At 46.0% G+C, this 16,683-nt stretch overlaps 1 protein-coding gene across 6 annotated transcripts in view; it reads right to left on the bottom strand.

Moving 5' to 3' along the window:
- The window catches only part of LOC121275928 (E3 ubiquitin-protein ligase znrf2-like), a 189,933-nt gene that overhangs the window by 73,392 nt on the left and 99,858 nt on the right, over positions 1 to 16,683 (bottom strand). The gene's annotated exons all lie outside the window — the stretch shown is intronic.

Below are 16,683 nucleotides of genomic sequence, written 5' to 3'. Positions count from 1 at the left end.
TGCACAAATGGAGAGCCTTGCTGTTACAATCTGGACAATTACATTCACCTAATCACCTAGCAAAAGAACTTGGACAATTGAATTCTTCTCAAAACAGAGGCCCAAATTATGCTGGAGTGTGCCCTGTTAATCATGCTGGAGTGTGCCCTGTGACTTAATCTTGCACGCTTAGGTTTTGCCCACAAATTTGCTGGAGGGGTGAGCTGATTACAGCACGGTAAGGGCAGCAAACAGTGTATCTCCTTAACCAATGAGAAGGGTTAAGGGGTAAACAGAGGAAGGACTGAGAAAGTGGGTGAATTAGAGTGGGTGATGTCAAATCAGGTATGAAAAGAGAAACAGTGAATGGGAAAGAAGGGTCAGATTAAGCAGGAAAGGAAATAGACACCGAGAGGTATAGTGAGAAAATAAAATAAAAATATTTGAATTCGACATTTTTAAAAAATTTTCACAATTCACAACCTGAAGGAATGAGAATTCATACTTCTAATTGTTTACTTTGTGGGCATGAGAGGTTGAGTGACAGTCATTACTAATTGCTACATTATATTTTTTCAGCAAAAATCTGGACCAAAGTTTCATTGTTAGAAGGCCCTACTCTCATGAGTGTACACTTTTCTATGATTCATAAAGGAATTCAAATTCAGTTGAATAGTTTGCCGCAATAAACTACAAAACAGCAACGGAGTCTTTATGCAGCATGTTTTGTACAGTAAAGTCTCCCAAAGTGCTTCATAGGAACGTAATCAGACATACATAATGAAAATTGAGCCAAAGGTGGAGGAATTAGGACAGGAGACCAATTTCTTTTCATTTATTCTTTCACAGGATGTGGACATCGCTGACAAGGCCAGCATTTCTTGCTCATCTCCAGTTACCCTTGAACTGAGTGGCTTGCTAGGCCATTTCATAGGGCAGTTAAGAGTTTTCTGTGGGCCTGGAGTCACATGTAGGCCAGAGCAGGCAGGTAGGTATTAGGGTAGTAGACATTAGTGAACCAGATGTGTTTTTACAACCATTACTGAGGCTAGCTTTTCAATTCCAGATTATAAACTGAATTGAAATTCCACCAGCTGCCATGGTGGGATTTGAACCCATGTCCCAAGAGCACTTGGGTAGGTCTCTAGATTACTAGCCCAGCAACATTACCATTATACCACCATCTCCCCAAATGCTTGGTCAGTTAGGTAGAGGTAAAGCAGAGGGAGGTAGAGGGGGAAAGAGATGTGGGAAAGAATTCCAGAGCTTAGGGCCTGGCAGCTGAGCACACAGCTGCAACTGGTGGGGTGAAGAAAGTCGGAGATGCGCAGAAGACCATGCAACACATGAAGTCAAATACCTTGGATATCTCTACCAAAAATTATCCCACATTTTTGTAGGTGGATAAAATAGATTGTTCACTGCCTTCATAATAACTAATCTGGGCAAAGCAGCCCTCATTCACCAGTTAACTGCATTGGAACACCATGACTCATGAGTACATGGCAACATGATGGAAATGGCAAAGCCTTTGAAGATTCTTCCCTGAGCAAACAAACTTGCCAAATCAAAACTTTTCCAAGAGATTTGTTGCCTTCTTTTCAACCGACTTTTAAATAGCTAACCGAGGAATATTTCCATGCCTCCTGATCTATCTGCTTATAACCCACAAATTAATGCTTGGCTACACTAAGTGCACATACAACAGATGAGCATCACTTCTTAAAATCAAATGACTTAAACATTCCAATTTTTAGTTCAATGATTCCAGTATTTTTCATTTGAATAAAAAGAAATTTAAAATCTTCCATCCTGGCCATTATAAATATCTATAACAACATTTATAATGGAAGCTGTCTATGTATACTTGTCATGCTGCAATAGAGAGGCTGCAATGTCACCACCAGCAGGAGGGTGACAAGTTTACATAGACAATGGGCATTAAAAATATGGGTGCAGGAAGTGAAAATAGAAATAAAGGAGAGGGTAAGACTTTAAGTGGAGATTGAATTATATTTATAAACCCTGGTCCAATTATTTCTTCCTGCCCTTTAATCCCACTGCCACAATGGTCTTAATTCTGTGCATGATGCCAACAGACATCAACTAGTATTTTGTAATTTATATTATGCATTTTTCCATACAAGAAAGTTTTGTCATTTTGCCAAGGCCACAACAGAAGAGAAACAGTAGAGCAGAACAGATTTATTCATGTAACAGAGAGCACATTTTTGAAAGCAAGGCTGCCAAACTGCACAACTCAGTTAATGATAAACTGAGTATTCTTGTATTACAAAGCACTTAGCTACACAGTTACTTAAAGAACATGAACATGTTTAAGAGGAGCACCCACTTTGCTTTTACAGTGCGGTGCTATTTTTTTTTACCAGTATTGGCAGGTTACCATATTCAGCAGCACTTGTATCTGTGAACGAATAGATTTTCCATTCCTCAAAAATATGTCACACACATGGTGCTAACTAAAATTGACTCTGGTGTTGGGAAGGCAGATTTGACTCTTCGTCCCTACTCTCTCCTATTGTGACACACCGTTTAATTAAGAAAGGGGAGAAATAAGCCAAGCTTTGCATTTCTAATTACAAGCCAACAAAACAAACTGGTTCTTGGCTCAGGGGTAGCACTCTTGGCTCTGAGCCAGACAGTTGTGGGTTCACAATCCACATGACAGATTTGTGTATGTAGCCTAGGCTTACACTACAATGCAATACTGAGGGAATACTGCACTCCCAGAGTGTTTGCCTTTTGGGTGAGTCACTAGACAGAGGTCAAGTCTGCCATCTCCAATGAATGTAAAAGATCCTATGGTACTTTTTTCAGAAGTGCAGGGGGATTCTCTCCAGTGTCTTGACTTTTACAGACAGGAGTGGGATTAATTTAAACAGCACCAATTTCTCCATTCACTACCCATCCATAAACAGAATGATGTTTTTGATTTTTGAGTTCCCCTTTTTAAGTAGTGGCATATTTTCCCCAATCCTTTAGTTTTGGAGTTATCCAATCCTCTATTAATAACCCCACAGAAAATTCTACATAAGATAAAACAAGAGGGGTAGTTTATTTTACACACACAATATGCGGGAAGGGGTGTTGCAATGTATACCCCTTTTTGAATGCATACAACAAAAGAGGGATAAGGGAAAGAAAGGGGTTCAGGGCAAAGCTCACAATAAAAATAAGAATTTTGATTTCAAGTGAGTCTCGAGTCCAGAATTAATGTCCAAGGAATGTTCCTTTAGGTGGCTTTGTCTGGCAGAATTCCTGTTCTTGGTCCTAGGAACTGGGTTGCGGGTTGAGTCCGTTGAAGAAGCAGCAAAATACTCTTGAATCCTGGATATTAGTTCACTCTGTAGGTGAAATATAGGGTTCTTTCTGGAAATCAGACTTGGAGAAGTGGGAATACTCACTGATGATTGCACAATGTTCAGCACCATTCGTGACTCCTCAGACACTGAAGCAGTCTCTGTCCAAATGCAGCAAGGCCTGGACAATATCGAGGCTTGGGCTGACAAGTGGCAAGTAACATTCAGGCCACACAATTGTCAGGCAATGATCATCTCCAACAAGAGAGAATCCAACCATCACCCCTTGATGTTCAATGGCATTACCATCACTGAGGCCCCCACCATCAACACTCTGGAGTTGGGGGGGGGGGGGGGGGTACCATTGGCCAGAAACTGAACTGGACTAGCCATATAAATACTATGGCTACAAGAGCAGGTCAGAGACTAGGAATAGTGCAATGAGTAACCCAATTCCTGACTCCCTAAAGCCTGTCCACCATCTACAAGGCACAAGTCAGGAGTGTAATGGAATACTCTGCACTTGCCTGGATGAATGCAGCTCCAACAATACTCAAGAAGCTTGACACCATCTAGGACAAAGCAGCCCACTTGATTGGCTCCCTATCCACAAACATTCACTCCCTCCACCACTGATGCATTGTAGCAGCAGTGTGTAACATCTACAAGATGCACTGGAGGAATTCACCAAGCCTCCTTCAACAGCGCCTTCCAAACCCACGACCACTACCATCTAGAAGGACAACGGCAGCAGATGGATGGGAACACCATCACCTAGAAGTTCCCCTCCAAGTCACTCAACACCCTGACTTGGAAATATATCACCGTTCCTTCACTGTCGCTGGGTCAAAATCCTGGAACTCCCTTCCTAACAGCACTGTAAGTATACCCACACCACATACATTGTAGCGGTTCAAGAAGGCAGCTCACCTCACTGCCAGCTTCTCAAGGGCAACTAGAGATGGGCAATAAATTCTGACCCAGCCAGCAAAGCTAACATCCCATGAATGAATAAAAAAAAGAGATAGAAGTCAAAGACAGACTGCTAGCTGGAGTCCAGTTCTCTTCGGAGGTTAAATTGCAACTGAAGATAAAATTCAAAAGCTGTATAATTAAAGAAATTCAAACAGCTCAAGTCTCAGTCATGTGACAGGGTGGTTTTGGGTCGAGCTATTCAGCTAACATGGCCCCTTGTTACAGCCCATTGTGTTTTGAGCAGCTAACTGTAGAACAATTATCACAATGTGGGAGGGGAGTTCCCAATAGCTCTGCCTTTGTCCAGCATTGGTGCGGATGCCTTGTCTACTAGTCCTTTATGTTGGTTTGGCTAGAATGTTTATACAATGCATGAGGTGTTACATTCCAGGAGTCCGTGTTTAAATTGCTCAGATGCTTGCAGAACTACCATCATGTGGTCAGCTGTGGCCATTTTATCAGTGCAGCCACTTGTCCATTTTCAAAAAAGTAATGAGTGTGTAAAGTAGCCAGGATGATATAGATATTTATTTTACTTCCTGTCCTCTGGTCATGACATGGCCAATATTTATCCCCTCAAGCAACACCATCTAACACATCACACTACTCATTTAACGCACTGCTGTTTGTTCCCCAATTGGCTGCCATATTTCCCCACAATAGTGGCTACATTTTGAAAAGTGCTTCGTTGGCTATGAATCGCTTTGGAACACCCTGAGGGTGTGAAAGGTGCTGTATAAATGCAAGTTCATTCTTTCTTTATAACAAGAGATGACACTGCTATGAATGAGTCATACAGGTCTCTCACACAAATGGAACTGATGTGCTTGCTATTCCCTTCAACCTTCACATGACAACCAAACAGGCCTTTTACGTGGCATAATTAAATTGAATTCTAACTATGTTGCACTTTTAATACACTCAAATATCCCAAGATGCTTCACAGCAGCATTACCAGACACATAGGGCAGGATTTTATGTCTCGTGGTCGGGCGCACAACTGGCCCGATCGGGCATAAAATCACGCACGATGGTGTCGGTCAAGCGTCCTGACATCATCGCGCACTCGTGCGATATTTCGGTTGGTGGACGCGTGCGAGAGTTGGCAGCGTGCCCACTGACAATTAACAGGCCTATTAAGGCCCTTAATCAAATAATTGAATGTTATTTTTTGCTGCCCATCCACCCTTATGGTTGGCGGGCAGACAAATTGGCCAGGCGGCCTTTGGATTTTTCATGAACCCCCATCCATGGGCGGAATGAGGTTTCCAGCAGTAATTAAAAAAAATAAAAAATTTCAACATCATTTTTAACATGTGACTGAGTCACATGTGGGGACATGCTTATATCATTTGTAAAATCTCTATTGGTCAGTGCCCAATTCTTCAGCTCCCTGAGGCAGCTCTGTGCCCCCAGGGAGCTGTCAGTGCGCCCTACCCTGCGCATGCGCAGACTTCTGCACTCGCCCTCCTCCTGCTCCCGCCCTGGCAGCGCTGAGCGTTTCAGTGCGCCTTTCACGCTGGTTGGCCGTTAATTGGCCAGTCAGCGTGAAATCGCGGTCGGTGCTCGATCGCAGGTAGCGGTCCATCTTGCAGCCGCTCCAGGGCCTGCCCGCTTCGCCCGCCTGACGAAGGGAAAATCCTGCCCATAAAGAGAAATTAGAACAGGTAACCCCCAAAAACTCGCTCAAAGAAGGAGGATTTGAGGATCTGCTCAAGGAGGGAGAAGTAGAGAGGCGGAGAAATTTAGGGGGGGGAATTCCAAGACAGCTGAAGGCATGACTTCCAATGTTGGGCGAAGGAACTCAAGTGCACAAGAGGCCAGCATTAGAGGAGGGCAGAGGTCTAAGTGGGTTGAAAGAGGTTACATAGGGAGTGGGCGAAGCTCTGGAAGGATTTGAACATTGGATGAAAATTTTAAATGTGATGAGATAAATAAAAAATAACTCGTGTATTGCAAACGCTTCACCATGCTGGCGATTTTGCTTCAGGTTATACTGCAGACAATACAGTGGGGATAAAGGCAGTCAATGTCTAGGTGGATGCACCATCATCTGGCACTTATTACAAAGTCTGCAATCTAATCAATAGCCAGACCCAGTACCTGAATGCCATGTTAAATTACTATTCCCATGCCCTCCCACCTTCCATTCTCTGTAAACTACAGCTCATTCCAAAATTCTGCTGCTTGTATCCTATCTCACACGAGTCCAATTCACCCAACAACCCTGTGTTTGTTCACCTAAATTGGCTCTTGGCCTGGCAATTTTATTTTCTCATCCTTGCGTTCAAATCCACTTGTGGCATGACCCCTCCCTATCTAGCCCTACAGCCACCAGCCCGGGGCCGAAGGCAAAAAAAGGAAATGAGATGGCCGCTTCAAGCATGTCTACTTTCAAAACAAACCTGTGCGGTTTGGCGATTTCTTTTCTATTCTGGCCTTGGCAAGAGAAATGGAATGTCTAACAAATGTGCTTAAGAGATTGAGGCGGGAAGTTAGCACTTAAACCAAACATTGGCAATAACACTCCCCACTCAAGGCTTGGCAAGATCAGGTCGGGTGAGGACAGAATTAAAAATCAAGCACAAATGTTTCGTTCTTCCTTAAACAACTCGTGCCCACTTTTTGTTAGCCTTTGCAATCTCTTTCTGAATGTCACACAAAGCCAACTTCCCTGCATACACGGAATTCAGTTTTCTCAGAAGTAAGCCACTCAGTAAAATTTGTGACGATGTTCATAAGCTTGGCTGAATTCCCATAATTAAAATAACATCTTTATTTTCCAGCCCACCCCCAGTTCTCCTGATGCACTTGGCTAGCAGATAATGCATTACCTACAACAGAATTAGACTTTCAGTGGCTCCTATAGTCTTTCAGTAATTGCTCCAGTGCTTCTCCTGGACAGCTGACAGCAGCTGTGAACTGCAGGCAAAAGTTCACCATTTTAACTATTCATTACCCCATACTCTTTCCAGGAACTGACATCCATAAGAAAAATTTCAACACAAGCGAACCAACGTGTTTGGCTGCACACAGATCACTCCCTCTTCAACGCATCGTGAATGATAAATCTGTCAGTTAATTTTGTATATGAAAAATCCTTTGAGAAGATTAGAGTCCTTCTCTTCAGTTCCAAAGTATAAAACCGAAAAGCGGAAGAAATCTGTTTTATCTTTTGGAATATTAAGCATGGCAATTGTTTGAAGTCAGTTACCATAAATTCATGGTGTGCATTCCAGATCATTGAACAGCAACTTGAATTTTATGCCGTGCCCTTAAACTAGAAACATATCCCAAGGCACAGCACAGGGGTGTAATTCAAAATAAGAAAGATAGACTGGGCTAAAGTTGAAGTATGAAGAGGGATAACCTAGAGTTTCCTTAAAGTGATAGGATTTAAGAAGGACCTTGATAGAAGAGAGGATGAGGCAGCAAAAGAGGGGTTTACGGAGGGAAGTTCAGAATGAGGGGCCTGAGCCAACCGAGTGTAAGTAAAGTGAGGGAGGATGCAGAAGAAGCCAGTCAATGAAACAAGGGTATTTAGAAGTAGGATATAGAGCTGAAGAAGGTTACAGAGATAGGGATGGGTGAAGCCTTGAGGGGATTTAAGCACAAAGATGAAATTTCAAATTTTATATTTGAGTCGATATGGGACCCAGAAGTGTTCTGAAGAAGGGTCATATTCGGCTTTAAATGTTAACTCTGTTTTTCTCTCCATGGATGCGGCCAGACCTGCTGAGTACTTCAAAACTAATAATTTTGTTCGTACACAGCAAGGATAATGTCACTGCCAGGTTCCTCATCACTATGTTCTGAAACTGTAATTCAATTTAATGAATACAATAAATCGGGATGGACAAACCGCACTGCCAGCATTCAAGCTGCTTTTTGTAGGTTTACGTGATACATTCAGTCAATGAGAAGTCAAGATTGTTCACTTAGATACCTCCTCAGAAATATTCAACTTGGCTTGCAGATTGTAAAGGAAATAACAGCAGTATTTATTAGTTGGCCCCAAGACATTTCAAAGAAATATCAGAAAAAATTGTTAGCACGCCAAAAAAAAAGTCACTGAGTGACTTGGATCTAATTTAATCCACTGAGGACAGGGATAATGGGCAAGCATAACCTAGTACAGGAACAGCTAAGCACAACAGAGTTTTGGATGAGTTGATCTGTAGAGAATCGAAAATTGGAGGCCAACTCAGTACAACATTGGACTAATTGAGTCTGGCAATGTATGAAGGAATCAGGAAGAGATTGGTTGGTGTTTAGGTAGATGAAGCAGATGTTGTGAAAGTGGAGGCCACTGGTTTTGTGACATGGAAGGATATGGGATTGTTCAGGGGCTAAAGAGGTAGAACCGAGTGCCGTCAGCATACATGTGGATGCTAACCCCATATCTGTAGAGAAAGTAATCAAGAGACATTCTGTAAATGAGGGGCAAAATAGGCCAAGGAGAAAAAGGAAAATAAAGATTTGCATTTATGTAATGACTTTCATAATCTTTGAATATCCCAAAGTGCCCTACTGCCAATTAAGTACTCCGCAAGTATAGTCACCATTGTAATGTGGGAAGCACATAACAAATTTGCGCACAGCAAGATCTTACAAATACTAATGTGACATTAGTACATGTAAACTGTTTTTTGGTCCTGATTGAGGAATAAATATTGGCCAAGGCACTAGGCAGGACATCCTGCAGAATTCCTGCCATGGGATCTTCTAAACATAACAGACGAGGGCAGACAGGCCTCAGCTTGATGCCTTCTCCATAAGATGATACCTCCTACAGTGGAGCCTTCTCAGTACTGGAGCATCTGGCAAGATTTTGCACTCAAGTCTCTGGAGTGAGACTCAAACTTACACACTCTTCTAATTCAGAGATGAGAGTGCTATCACTGAGCTACAGTTTATGCTAACAAATGAATCTTTGGGGTTTTCTGGAAGTGAAGGTGTGAAGTTGGAAGAAGGAGCTATTGGTAGAGATACTCTGGGTATGTTAGGTTCAGGAAGATTGGAATCAAGTGAAAAAACTCCCATAGGCTGGACAATGTAGAAGAGGTGTTCACAGAATCAAACAGCATAGAAAAGAGATTTGGCCTATTGTAGCTGTGACAGCACTTTGAACATTATTCAATTAGTGACATACCCCTGCTTTTTCCCCATTAATTTGTGTTGGCTGACAATTGTGTGATCGACTGTGTCAAAGGCAGTAGAGAAGTCAAGGAGAAATAATGCACTGTGGTCACAGTTACAGAAAATGTTTCAATTCAGTGAGAGGGACAGAAGCCCAACTGAAGTGATACAAATGGGACAATGGGGCTGGTCTGTGAGTCCACAACAAATAAAGACAATGGGGAGCAAAGCAAGGTTGAAGATGGGGCGAGTAAGGACAGACGGATCATGGTGGCAGTTCTAAAAGGGGGATAGCCACTGCTTGAGTAGAGGGGATCATTTAGATTAACTAGCATAGAGACCAGGAATAGTTGTTTGGTCAGTAGTTTAGTGCGAGGGAACAGGAGGTGGGAGGTAGGCAATTAAATGTTTGCAAAGGGCAGGGACGGAAATAGGTAAAAAACTAGAGAGAAATGGTGGGTCAGGGCTGAAATGGAGTGATGGGGGGTGGTGTTGCATATTTCAGGTCTGCATCACTCAGACTTTTGGGTTCATCAACAGCAGACAATCCTGTAAACGGACCCCCAACCCTATGCTCAGGAGTGTACCATTTCTGCGCAATTGTTAGTCATAGTATCGCGTGACCCACGGCCGTAACGGTGAGATCCCTCATTGTGTGAACCACGTACAGTAAATTTCACATATGTCCCCACATGTTTTTCTCCTTTCTTCTGCAGGGTAGACTGATATACATTCCATCAAGGCAAAGGCAATTATAGCACAAGGATTTTCGGTCAATTTTAATCTATTTCACATAACTTGCCGTAACATAGAAGTTTTCAGTCAATTTTAATCTATTTCACATTACTTGTCGTAACATAGAAAGTAAGAAAGGACAACACTCTACTCCTTCCAGTGAGCTAATCTCACTTTACAGAGTCCCAATTCCTGAAACTATCTTTCCTCTTATAGTACTTGGTATTGCTTTCCAATTGCAACTCCTGCAAAGTACTTTCTTCTCTAGCTACACAAGAAGTCAGTCTTGACTTCTGATCCAGCTCTGTGTGTTAGGTGTTAGGTAGTTGAGCTGTCAATTAAAGCTGCTACCATGGATCCAAAAACCTCCTCTGCCATGGGATCCACATGGCCTACACTGTGCTCAGTGTAGAGAAGGCATTCTAACATTACATTCCAGAGAAAAACAATTCTGCAAGGCGTGTCAACCAATCCTAGCTACTGGATTAAAGATGCATTCCCAGATAGCTTGTGTGTCATGTGTATTTTGTTCATGTGCTGAATTTAACCCAACAGCAGCATCGTAATGTAAAAATCCCAAAATTTGGGCTTGGCCAAATGGTCGAAAATGTCGGATTGTGTTAAGGAGTACTGGGAGTGATTTGGGATAATGAGAGGGAGAGCAGTGTAGGCAGCTGAATGGAAGGTCTCCATCTTGGGGGGTCAGTAAATTCATAAACCCTCACACTTGTTAGAAGTGAGGGTCAGGGTAGGTAGTTAATGGGAATTAAGGATATGCATGGTAGTATATCAAATGAACGAGGTCATATTTATCTTGCAGGTTAATCTTGGAGCAATGTCAATTACAGCAGAGGAGAACACGCCCTGTTAGATGTGGTCTGCTAGTTCTGGCAATGGATTGCATTCAGTTGTGTACCTGATACAAGCTTGCATTCCTAGGACTTGAGGTGCCAAAGACAGGGGCTTTGTACCAGGAAATTGATCAGGATGGGAGAAGGTTTTGCTCAGAGTGAGGGCTTTGAAAGTATTGGTGAGAGGTTGGTACCTTGCAGAGATATCATGGCAAATGTAGAGCTTGGCTGTTGGGCTTTGGAAGTTTTAATATGTGGTTATAAGAAACAGGGAGGTGAAGTATTTTTGACAGGAGCATATAGAAGCAGGTGTCACTGAAGGACAGAAGGGGGATGTGGGTGGTACACTATACAATGAAGTGGACAGAGATGGTCCCGTTCGTGACCGAGGTCACAAAAAATCACTCTCAATACAGGATTTGAGAAAATCTGCAAAGTTCACCATATTTATTACAAAGAAAAATTTGTGCTATGCATTGTAAATTGCAAATAGCAGGTACGAGAGTCAAAACATGTTAACATCATCCACCTTACGATGTTATAGCCACCGGCCGCAATGGCGGCTTTTCACGCTGCATTGTCTCAAAGCTGCCTCATTAATTATGCATTCCCGGGGATACACACTGCTTCCATGGCAGGCAGGCTCCGATTCGATTGCCATGTCGTCACCTCACCGCTTCATCATGTCAGGCAACATGTTTAAAGTATAGATTCACTCAGTGCTTCCAGCCCAGGGCTGCAGCAAAGAAGACATGGCCCCTAAAGGCAAGAAGACTGCAGCTCTCGAGCACCTTTTGGATGTCAGGGAGGCCCACGGTGATGTTCCCCACCCCTGGAATGGCCGCAGGAGGGGCATCAACATCACCACTCCAGCTTGGTAGGCGATGGAAGTGGTGATCAGTGCCAATGTTACACAGAAGAGGTTGGCCATCCAATGCAGATAGAGGATGAATGATCTCATCCATGCAGCCAGGGTATGGCAACCATCTCATCGTTCTAAACTCAGACACTCAAGTCCATCAACATCCACTGGCATCTCACTTAATACCAGCTCAAGGGACATCACCACTCATTCCCACACACATACCCTCACATCTCCATCTGGGCTCATCTCCCCTAGAGACTGCCCTCGGCCCTCACCATCTTGAGGCCACTTGCACAGATCAACATGTGTCCCCACACACACCCTAGGATACTCTCCTTCCCCAGTAAAGTTCTTGTCCTGCAGCCACTTCTTGCCCTTTCCAAGCAAGACCTTGCCCTGAAGCTGTTGAAAAGCCATCCACATATGGCTGATCTGGTTGGTAGAGACCTGCCTGTAAGCCCCCCGAACAGTGATGCGGTGCTGTCTGTGAAGCCTGGCACTGAAGACTGCAAGTGCTGACCTAAGCAAGGTAGGCAAACAAACCTTGGAGTCCTGAGTGAAGTGCAGCCCGCCAAGTGCATGCCTTATATATACGCTGTTGTGAAATACAACACCATGTTTTTCCGCCAATGTGGGTGGACGATCCAGCGGGTGGGGGGGGGTATGAGTCTGGCGGGCTGGCCTTATAATGATATGCTAATGTATTACAATGAAGCTCCCAACGTCTGATGGCGGGGAACGCGGCCTCCCATTGGCGAGCGGTGTGGATGATCACAAACTGGTTTCACGACATCGTGAAATTGATTTTTGGTCTTCTTGCCATATTGACGCTCACGCTACTGAACACGCCCGAAACTTGCAGGCACAGAAAATCCCAGCCTTGGTCAGCCATTCTGTCCAAGGTTAATTGCAATAGACCATTCTGACAGAGCAGAATTACCAGCAGTATGCAGTGTATACACAGTCTTCCATGTGCTCTGTATACTAACAACAAAGCCAACTTGTATGTACATAGAAAATTTCCCAAGATGCTTCAGCATGCATGGGCACAAAAAAGAAATCCATGGGCAGAATTTTCTGCCTGGCGGGCAGAGCAGGAGCGGGCACAGACCTGATCACAATGACTGCCGGGTCCAATGGCGACCCGGCGGCCTGTTTAAAAAAACTGCTGCAGCCTTTCAAAGGCTGTGAATCATGGCCAGTGGAAGGGCTCCCCAAAGCACTGCTGGTGAGCAGGCCAGGCAGGAGGGTAGAGCCGGGGGGGGGGTCACTGTGCCCCTCATTTTTCAGACGATTGCCTTGCTGCCCTCCTTGAGGAGGTGGCAGCACGGCGGGAGGTCCTGGTACCCCAGGACGGAAGGAGGAGGACCCCCCACGTGACCAAATGTGCCTGGGAGGAGGTGGCGGAGATAGTGAACTCCTGTGGCGTGGTGCGATGCACATGGATCCAGTGCTGCACGCGCCTCAATGACTTCTTGGGCTCAGGAAGGGTGAATTCCATGTTGGCAATGGTCACTTAACCCAACAGGTAGGCTTCCCCCCTCCCCCCAACAAGTCTGAGTGCAGTTACTGCACTGAATCATTGACGGGCATGTGTCCTTCGCTGGGTGGGCCAGCAGATATTGCCCATGCCTAGGTCACCCTGAGAGGGTGTTGATGAGATGGGTTCTGCCCCCACAGCATGTGTAACACTGAGACCCACATTACTGGTTTGGGGGCAACCTGGAGGAGCTGCACCTAGGCGCAGTGCTGGAACTCCAGGAAATGTCAAAGTCAGGGTGATGACATGCTGGGAGGGGAGCTTCAAGGTGGCATGGCACCGATTGATCTACCCTCTGTGCTCAATGTGTTTGCGCCTTCTTGCTATGGTAGGTTAAACTGTGTGGTGCCAAATGTGATGTAGGCAGCATTTGGCTAAGGGGAGGATGGGGACAGGCCTGGCATCTTTGTGTTAGTATTCAGCAGCAGTGGGGTGAAGAGGCACTGGAGCCCTGATATGTTCCACTCTGGTTGGGGTGGGCCGTCTGTGAAGAGAATCTCGGAACAAGTAGCACTAATCGATGCTTTTCTCTCCTTTTCAGGCGAAGAATGCACATAATGCCGCCAAGTGCGTGAGGACTGGCAGAGAGCCAGCCCAGGTGGTGATGCTTAGCCAGTTCGAACAGGAGGCCCTCGATCTGGAGAGGTGCCATGTGCCCAAGTCCATTGGTGTCAGTGAGGCTGGGGTGCCACGGGCTGGTATGTTAGCCCAATACTGAGGTCACCATTGTTCTCACAACAGCCATGGCAATGCTGAATGTTCAGTGACTGAAGTTTGCAACATGGCTTGACCGTTCCTTATGGAAGGATGAGCGCATAATGATCCGGGGGACAGGGATGCACATTGACATTGTCTCCACGTTAACTAATGAAATGTCCTTGTTCTTCCTTTCAGCATCAGCGGAGCAGGGCCTGGAGGAGGAGCAGCAGAGGCCCCCTCTCACACCTGAGGGCCCTGAAGTCTCAGGCTCACCAGTGTCACACCATCTCCGTCAGGGAAGCACCAGCACAGATACTAGCACCTCAGTGGGAATTAGATCAACGGCTAGTGTCCCGGGGCACAGTGGTGAGGGCACTTCACAGTCACTGCAGGAGCTGGCAGAGACAGAGAGTGTACATGGCACCAGCAGTTGGAGGACAGCAGGAGACCAGGCACATGCTCAGTTGGTGCCTGATGATGTACCTCTGGAGTCGTCCACAATGCAGCAAACGCAGGAAATGTGGCCGGGTGTGTGGGAGCATCTGGGGGAGATACATGAGGCTATGCTTGGCTTGGTGTCCGTGGTGAAGGAGTCTATGTGGACTAATGCCAATGCAATAAGCCTCATGTCCGAGTGCCATGCGTCCTCCATGGAGAGAGTGGCAACTCTCATGGAGAGGCTCTGCCAGGAGACCAATCAGGGCATCCTGGGGATGCGCTCGAACCAGCAAGCCCTCACATTGGCATTGACCTCAGCTGGTTAGTGCCAGTGTGGGAGATGGTCTGGGCACCAAGTTTCCCAGCCCAACCATTCACGGTGAGCAGGGAGGTCCGAAATGACCTCACCTCACGTCGGTGTAGCAGCTGCCTGTCGTCTCTGCAGGCACTTCTCAGGTCGCTCCAGATGAGGGCAGCAGCTCCTCCGCCCCTCTGCCAGTGAGTGTTGCATCCAATGAGGCTGTAATGTCTGGGGAGATGCCAGCTGTGGACCTGGCAGCTCCCTCCCTGGCTGGGCCAGCACAGGCTTCACGGGCCAGAGGACGTCCGCCAAGGTCATTGAGGCCAACAGGACAGCAGAGTCAGCAGGCTATCTCAGATGCCACTCCCAGCAAGGCGGCAGCACCAAGACGTAGCACCCGAAAAGGTAGAAATAAAGCACCTTAGGAACACCATGGGTTTTTCACTAGTGCTTTTGTGTTGGCCCACAATAAGGTCTTTATGAGTTGGTGTGATGTTGAACACCTTTGTTATTTTGTTCTCTTAAGTTCCTTTTGTTATACCATTAAATTCAGACATGTCACCATGGCTGAGGGTGCCTCTTTTCTTCTGCAGATAGATGGTTACCAGTAATGTTATGAGTGATTTGTGGGACATTCAGCTTTATTGACAAGGCCCTTAGTTAATGTTCCTAACCAGGCAGGTTTTGCACTTAGCTATTGAGTATAGAACCTGCAGCCCAGGCTTGTCCTGGAGGTCCATATGTGGTGTGCTAGCTGAAGGTTCATTGGATTAAAGCCTCCTGGGTGTCCCTGCCTCCCTGGAGTATGTCCAGGTCAGCGTCTGCCCCCTCAGCATTTCCCTGTGCATGCTCATCCTCGGACTCACTGCTGGACTCATCGTGTGCAGCCGCAGCCCATTGCGTCTACATCATCTTTGTCCACAGCGTCCCCCCTTTCAAGCACAAGATTGTGGAGAGTGCAGCATGCAACCACTATCAGCGACACATGACCTGGGGGGTACTGGAGTGCGCCCCCTGAATGGTCCAGGCATCAGAAGCACATTTTGAGAAGACCAATGGTTCTCTCCACCACAGCCCTTGTGGAGGTGTGGTTCCTATTATTATCATTCTGTTCTTGGATGGTGGAGAGGTATCATGAGCCATCTTCTGAGGGGACAGCCCTTGTCACCCAGCAGTCATCCATCAAGTCGGGCTGGAGCACTGAAGAGCCCCGGCATCTGGGAGTGACTGAAGACATAGGTGTCATGGGAGCTGCCTGGGTACCTTGCACAGACTTGTAGAATCTGCATCCTGTGATCACACACTATCTGCACGTTCTTGGAGTGGAAGCCCTTCCTGTTGATGAAGGCACCGGGCTAACCTGCTGGCGCCTTGATGACCACATGTGTGCAGTCTATTGCACCCTGGATGCAGGGGGATGCACTGGCTGCGAAGCCTCTGCCTCGCTGTATCTGGCTTGCCTGGTCCCAACAGAACTGGATAAAGGTCAATGCACGGCTGAACAGAGCGCCTATGACCTGCTTGACACAAGTGCGGACAGCTGATTGGGAGACACCGCAAAGATCATCCACCGATCCCTGGAAGGAGCCAGAGGCATAGAGGTTGAGGGCAGCTGTGACCTTCAGAGCCACTGGAATGAGGTGTCCACCCACACAGTTAGCAGAGATCTCAGGCCCAATCATCTGACAGATATAGTTAACTATCTCCCTTGAGAGGCGGAGCTTCCTTTGGTGCTGCACCTCAGTCATATTGAGGTAGCTGCTTCACCGCCTGTATACCCTGGCAGCTGGATAGTGGCATCTTCTGCGGCCCCTTCTGCCTTGGACTACCCCTTGGCCCTG

The sequence above is a fragment of the Carcharodon carcharias genome, chromosome 3 (assembly GCF_017639515.1).
Source record: "Carcharodon carcharias isolate sCarCar2 chromosome 3, sCarCar2.pri, whole genome shotgun sequence".
Taxonomy (NCBI): Eukaryota; Metazoa; Chordata; class Chondrichthyes; order Lamniformes; family Lamnidae; genus Carcharodon; species Carcharodon carcharias.
Note: the sequence above shows the minus strand (reverse complement) of the source record. Positions and strands in the feature narration are given on the sequence as shown.